The 7,069-nt window shown below is 36.6% G+C and overlaps 1 pseudogene; it reads right to left on the bottom strand.

Annotated features, from left to right (window-relative positions):
* Window positions 1–5,222: 5,222 nt before the first annotated feature.
* Window positions 5,223–5,716, bottom strand: LOC118845831 (annotated as a pseudogene).
* Between the last annotated feature and the right edge of the window lie 1,353 nt (window positions 5,717–7,069).

Here is a 7,069-nt window from a genome sequence, read left to right as displayed (position 1 = left end):
TTTGCTTTGTCTGAGATCATGATCACTTTGTTTTTGTTATCGTTATTCAGTTATTTCAGTAATGTCCAACTCTCTGTGACCTCATCTGGGGTTTTTTTTGGCAAAAAATAATGAAGTAGTTTGCCATATCCTTCATCTCATTTTACAGAATAAGAAACTGAGGTAACAGAGTTAAATGACTTATTCAAGGTCAAAAAGCTATTAAGTATTTGAGGCCATATTTGAACTCAGGACTTACTGACTCCAGGCTGAGCATTCTATCCACTGTGCTACCCAGCTGCTCTCATCATGATTGCTTCCCCTATCTCTGTTTCAAGTGTATCTTATAAACAACCTATTACTGGAATGTGACTTCTAATCCATTCACTATCTGCTTACGTTTTATGGATGAGTTAATTTCATTTACATTCACAGTTAGAATTATTAACTGTGCTTTTCCCTCTATCCTATTTTCTTCTATTTATCCTCTCTTATTTCATCTTATCCTTCCTCTCATCTGTTTCGCTTCTAGCCACTGCTTTTCTTTAGCCAACCTATTTGTTATCACTCCCCATTTTTCTTGTCATGCTCCCCTTCTACTTCCATGTTGGGTAACGCAGATTTTTATGACTAACTGAATGTGTGTTTGCATGTACGTGCATGTTTCCCTCTTTGAACCAATTTGAGAATGAATTTCAAATGTCATCCTTCCTCCCCACCATTTTTCTTTCCACTGTACAAGCTCTTCCTTTTGCACCTCTTTTAAGTAAGAAGCATTTTTCACCATTCTTTTGTACCCTCCCCCTTCTTTGAGGGCATCCCTCTTTCATACCTATACATATTGTCAGATCATCCTAACATAATCAATTCACACAGAAACACACACCCTCTTTCTATATAGAATCCTTTTCACTGCCCTATTAAATGATAAAGTTTTTATGGAATTATTTATATGATCTTCCCATGAAGTATGGTAAATAGTTTAACATTACTAAGTCCCTTATAGTTATTTTTTTTCATGTTTGACTTGTGTTTTAATGTCACATTTCCATTAGTTCTGGTCTTTTTATCAGGAATGCTTGAAAGTCCTTTTTTCCAAAAGTGTCCATTTTTCCCTTGAAGTATTATAATCAGTTTCATGAGGACATTATTCTTGGTTATAATCCTAGCTCCTTTGCATCCCAGAACATCATATGCCAAGCCTTCCTCTCCTTTAACCTGGAAGCTCATAAAACTTGTGTAATACTAATTGTGGCACAAAGATATTTGAATTGTTCCTTTCTGGCTGCTTACAATTATTTTGCCTTTACATGAATTTTGGCTATAATATTCCTAGGAGTTTTCATTTTGGGACCACTTTTGGGTGGGGATTGGTAGAGTCTTGCAATTTCTATTTTACCCTATGGATCTAAAATATTGAGGCAGCTTTCCTTGATCATTTTTTGAAAAATGGTGTCCTGGCTCTTTCTTTGATCATGGCTTTCATGAAATCCAATCATTCTTAAATTATGTCATCTGGATCTCTTTTCGAGGGCAGTTGTTTTAACAATGACACATTTCACATTTCATCTTTTTTTTCATTACTTTGATTTTGTTTTATTGTTTCTTGAGATATAATTGAGTCATTAGTTTCCAATTTACCAGTGCTACATTTTTAAGGTTTTATTTTCCTCAGTGAGCTTCTGTGCCTCTTTTTCTACTTGGGGTATTCTACTTTACAAGGCATTCTTTTCTTCAATGAATTTTTGTTCTTCTCTTAACATTAGACCAATTCTGGTTTTTTTAGGTGTCATTTTCTTCAGTATTTTTGTACCTCTTTTGCCAAGCTCTTAATTCTCTTTTAAAATTTTTCTTGCATTACTCTCATCCCCTATCCTCCACAGAAAAAATTTCCTCTACCATTTATCTCTTTCTCTGACTTTTACAGGAATTCTTGTTGGACTTGGATCTAATTAGCATTTTTGAGGCTTTGGTTGTAGCTGTTTTCCTGTTGTTTTTTCTTCTGAGTTTGTTTCTTGGTCTTCCCTGCCACTGTAGTAGCTTTATATGATCAAATTCTTTTATGTTGTTGTTGTTCACTCATTTGTCCAGACTACTTCTTGAACCTGAACTTTATGTTAAATTTGGGTTTTGTTCACCCAGGGGTGAGGAGGCACTACCTAAGCTTCAGGCTTTTTCTTGCTTCTGTTTTTCAGAGCTAATTCTGGGGGTCTGCAAGTTTTTGGTGTTTCCTAGGTGATGTGACCTGGGAAGAGTTGTGGTCTCTGCTTTCCTGGAATGCCTAGCTAGAGAAGGCCCCCGATCTTATGCACCTGCAATAGCTACTGCTTTTCTTGTACCTGGAACTGTAACCAGGTCTCCTGATCTTGTTAAAGGTAATTATTGGAAATAAAAAGGAAACTGAGGACAAAATTACTGAGCCATATATGACTTAATTTGCAAAGCTAGCATTTGCATATTAAACTAGGTCACCTGACTCCTTGGAGGTGAGAGACCAGGAGTGAATTACAGAGCTGGTTTTTATAGCAAAAAAGAGGAAATGGAAAAATTCTAGAAACTTGGTTTTTTTTTGGACAGAATTCAATTGGACAAGGCAGGTTACCCGACTAGTTAGCTTCTCCCAGATTTTCTTACTCCCGTGCCAGCTGTCCTTTCCTCCAGGTGATACCTTTTATAACCAGAAAGCACACTAGGAAAAAGGTACTTGTGGTCAGTGGTTAGCAGTCACCCACACCCTCCATCTCCCTTAGCAAAGTCCCTGACTCAAATTTGACTCTAGCTCAAGAAAAAAGGGAACTTATATACTAAGAGTGGAAAGAGGAACTTAGCCTCTGGCTACCCTTTCTCCATCTTCCAGAAAGCAGGATTTAGCCTTTGATTAGCCCCCCTTTCTGCCAGACAGGGAAACCTAGCTTCTTAAAAGAGCAGCCCTATGATCATTTTATTATGTCTTATTCTAAACTATATACTACTAAATGATAGTCTTCACATTCTATCTATCCACTAAATCTATAGGTAACCTAGACTTAAGAGACTATTTATTTTGGTCTGGCTTAGCTTAGGGCTAGCTCTTCCTAAAGAAGGAAGCATAATCCTATGATCAAACTGGAAATATATTAATCAAAAGGATCCGATTTCTTTTTCACTCTCCTGCAGATAATAATTCTAGTGCTGCTCTCTGCCTGAAACTGAGAGCATGGCTGAGAACTTGCAACCTCTTACTCTCATCTCAACACTTGGAACTGTGACCCAGGACTGCGTATTGATAATAGAGCTTCCAATTAGCACCAGCAGCACCCAATGCCAGCAAAGTGTTCTTTCTAAACTCTTTCTGACCATTTTTTTGACTCCCTTATGGTGTCTCGACCAAGAGCCCCTGAAGCTGTCATTGACACTGTTGTAGTCATCCCACAACCATCCAGTGTCATAGACCTCACCTGACTACTTAAGAGGCTAGAAAAATATCTCACTCTAACTTTTTGTTGTCTCTGCCACTCCAAAATTCGATTTGAGGCATGATTTTAAGTTTGTTTGGGGGAGGGGTATGTTAAGAAAGTTCAGCTGGGTTGCTGGCTCCACTCTGCCATCTTAAAAAATAGTAATTAGTTGGTCATTGTCAATAAAACATAAGGCCTAATAGCTGTCTGGTCCAACAAATACATAAAGGAATCTCTACTATATCTGAGACATGGATGTCCACACTTTGCTTGAAGACTAAAAAGAGGGAACCATTCACACTTTTCAAATTCTGGACAGCTTTAATGATTAGGCAGTTTTTCCCTATATTGAGCTTAAATTTGTTCTTAGAAACTTATTCTTAGAAATCCTTCAAGGTGTGTGTGTGTGTGTGTGTGTGTGTGTGTGTGTGTGTGTATGTGTGTGTATAGGATGGGGGAAGTATTGATTATTGTTTCTTGGACTTTCATAAAGAATGAAAATTAAATTATTGATGACAAACTGCATAAAGTTTAAAATGCAATAAGAACTCTGAATGGATTTTGTCTTTTTAATGTTTTCTTAATGGCATAACTTTCAGACTGAGTCTGTCTTAGGTTTGACCTCTGAGAAGAAATGGCCTAGCATAAATGACTGATGATGCACCTATTTCCCAGGGTTTCGTGAAGAAGACAAAATGAGATAATATTCATAAAGTCCTTTGCCAACTTAAGTACTATATAAATGCTAGCTACAATTATTATTATTGTTGTTGTTTCTACATATAATGGCTAATACAATGACCATTTTTTCCAATCAAAAAACAAATTGGCTTTAATTTCATATGTAACATCAAACAACAAAAAGAGGTTGGCCTAGATTTGAATGAAAACTATCCTGTCTTCCAAGAATGTTGTGATATCTAAAAGGAAATTCTACCCCTGGATGCATTCTAAGAATCTGTCCTAGTATTATGATTGCTACATCATGTGCTTTTTTTAACTTACTACAACATGAAAACAGAAAATCAAAAATTGTCATTACATGTCAACATGGAAGTGATGTTTACTCATGCATCTCATTTACCTTTTCTTAGGTTGAAAACTATGGTGAACATAATTTCCTCAGAATTTAATCACCACAACCCTAAAAGTCAAATCAATTCGATAAGTATTTATAAACTTCTTATTTTATTATAATTTTAAATGTTAAATTAAGGAGGCATTGCTTTCTAAAATTGTACTCTGCCCTTTATACATGTTATATATTGTTCAGTCAAAGTGGTTTTCTTTCTCTTTTTCATTGCATTCCATTTCCTATATCTATGCCTTTGAACAGGTTGTATCCCAGGTTCTCTCCTCATCTTTGACTCTTCACTTCCTTCCTTCAAGGCTCAGTTCAAATACTGTCTCCTTCATGAAGTCTTTTTTTCTCCCCTTCAAACTATAACTACTTTCTCTGAAACAAAACAAACACCATATACGTATGATAATTAATGTGTGTGTGTGTGTGTGTGTGTGTGTGTGTGTGTGTGTGTAGTCTTCCCCTCTCTCCTTAGTGATTAATTTTTTTATGTTTTCCCCAAGTACCTAGTACAGATACTTGTCCATAGTTGATATCCAATAGATACTTGTTAATTGATATTTAATTATTAAGTAATCTTGTCTATAAAGGATATAGAATTTTCTAAGTTTTGCATTTTATGGTTTCATCTTCTGTTGGTATTTGACTGGACTTAATGCAGTCCTTGTATTTTTTTAATGTTTTTTCCCAAATTTTATTTAATACGAAACACATCTCTACAGTTTTTATTGAGGAGGTTGACCATGTCCACGGCCAAACCCTCCTCTAAATTGGAATTCTGTTGCTGACCCAGCTCCAGCCTCAGCCTTCTTCTCAGCACCAGGGGGAGCAGCACTTCATCTGTATGTGTCTCTGTCAGCTTCACCCTGAGTAAGCCGGGCAGGTCTCTCACCCTCCAGACTTTTGGGCCTTGGCCTTCCTGTCTCAGGACAACTCCTTTGGAGTATGGCAGGCACAATCTCAGGGGGCAAGTGAATCCCCAGAGGTACTGAATGCTCTCATTGGTGATGTACCAGTAGAAATGTCTCCATGTGAACTGCTCCTTAACGTAGCCACGAGACTTTAGAGACTGTATGGCCTGCATGACATGGAGATTGGGCACATTCTTGTCTGCCAGCTTGGGATGCTTTGGCATGTGGACATCCTTCTTGGCTACCATTACTCCTTCCTTAAAAAGGAGTTCATAGATGGTGATTCAGTTCTTCTTGGGCATCAACATCTTGGCGGCAGTGGCAGCGGGTGCTGCTCTAGACCGAGCCCGGGCTAGAAAGGAAAGACCTGTCCTTGTATTAAAAAAAGTATTTCTATATTTAGTGTTTAGTTCACAGGGATGCCAAACCAATTGAAAAAAAATCTAGGCAACAACTTACACTGATTTTTGTATAAGACATGAGCATTTAATTTCAGAAATGTTTTACATCTCTATTTGAATTATTTATAGTGCTTTGACCTATGCTAGAATCTAATCATGCATACTTTTATTACTGAAATGCCAAATAGTTCGATTATTTATTGTAGCACTTAAACTATTCACAGGAATATTAAAACTGGTTTTCTGTCACTGCATCATACACATACTGTAATTTCCAGGTTTTCTCTGTAATCATCTTATAAAATGTTTTCTGTAGTTTTATTGTAATTATATACTGATTTTGTTTATGTTTTATAAAAAATATTAAATAGATGGCATGAAGACTGATAATATGACACATTAATCTGATGAAACTTTTCAACCCCATTAAAAAGTAGCCAAGCACCCCCAATTAATAATCAAAAGAAATGAATAGGCAGTTTTCAGAGGGAGAAATCAAATCTATCGATATCTATATAAAAATGTTCTAAATCACTATTAATTAGTGAAATTTCAGTTAAACAAGTCCGAGGTACCATCTCACACCCGTCAGATTGACTAAGGTGAGGAAAAGAACCTATACATAAAATATACATACATATATGTACATATATATGTATGTATGCACTTATATCCTCTCTTTTTGTGATGGCAAAAATTGGAAACTGAGGGAATGCCAATCAACTGGGTATTGGCGCAACAATGTGTAGTATTTGGATATTATGGAATACTATTATGCTGAATGAAATGAACTGTATTTCAGGAAAAAGAAACTGGGAAGACCTCTATGAAATGATGCAAAGTGAAGTGAGCAGCACCAGAAGAACAATCTACACAGCATCAGCAATAAAGATAATCGATTTTAAAAGACTTAGCAACTCTAAACAAATCAATCATCCACCACAATCCCAAAGAACTCATGATGAAACATTCCATGGACTCAGAATTTATATTGAAGCATATTTTTTCTCTTTCCTTTTCTTCCTTGGGGAGTGTAGAAATTTATTTTACACAACTCTCTCTCTCTCTCTCTCTCTCTCTCTCTCTCTCTCTCTCTCTCTCTCTCTCTCTGTCTTCATAGGATTCATAGGATTCTCCTTTGGATAGAGATAGGAGGGAGAGAGGGAGAGAGGGAGAGAGGGAGAGAGGGAGAGAGGGAGAGAGGGAGAGAGAGAATTTGGAACAAAATTAAAGGTTAAAATGGGGGAAAAACTTTATATA

Source organism: Trichosurus vulpecula, chromosome 4 (genome assembly GCF_011100635.1).
Source record: "Trichosurus vulpecula isolate mTriVul1 chromosome 4, mTriVul1.pri, whole genome shotgun sequence".
In the NCBI taxonomy this organism is placed as follows: domain Eukaryota; kingdom Metazoa; phylum Chordata; class Mammalia; order Diprotodontia; family Phalangeridae; genus Trichosurus; species Trichosurus vulpecula.
Note: the sequence above shows the minus strand (reverse complement) of the source record. Positions and strands in the feature narration are given on the sequence as shown.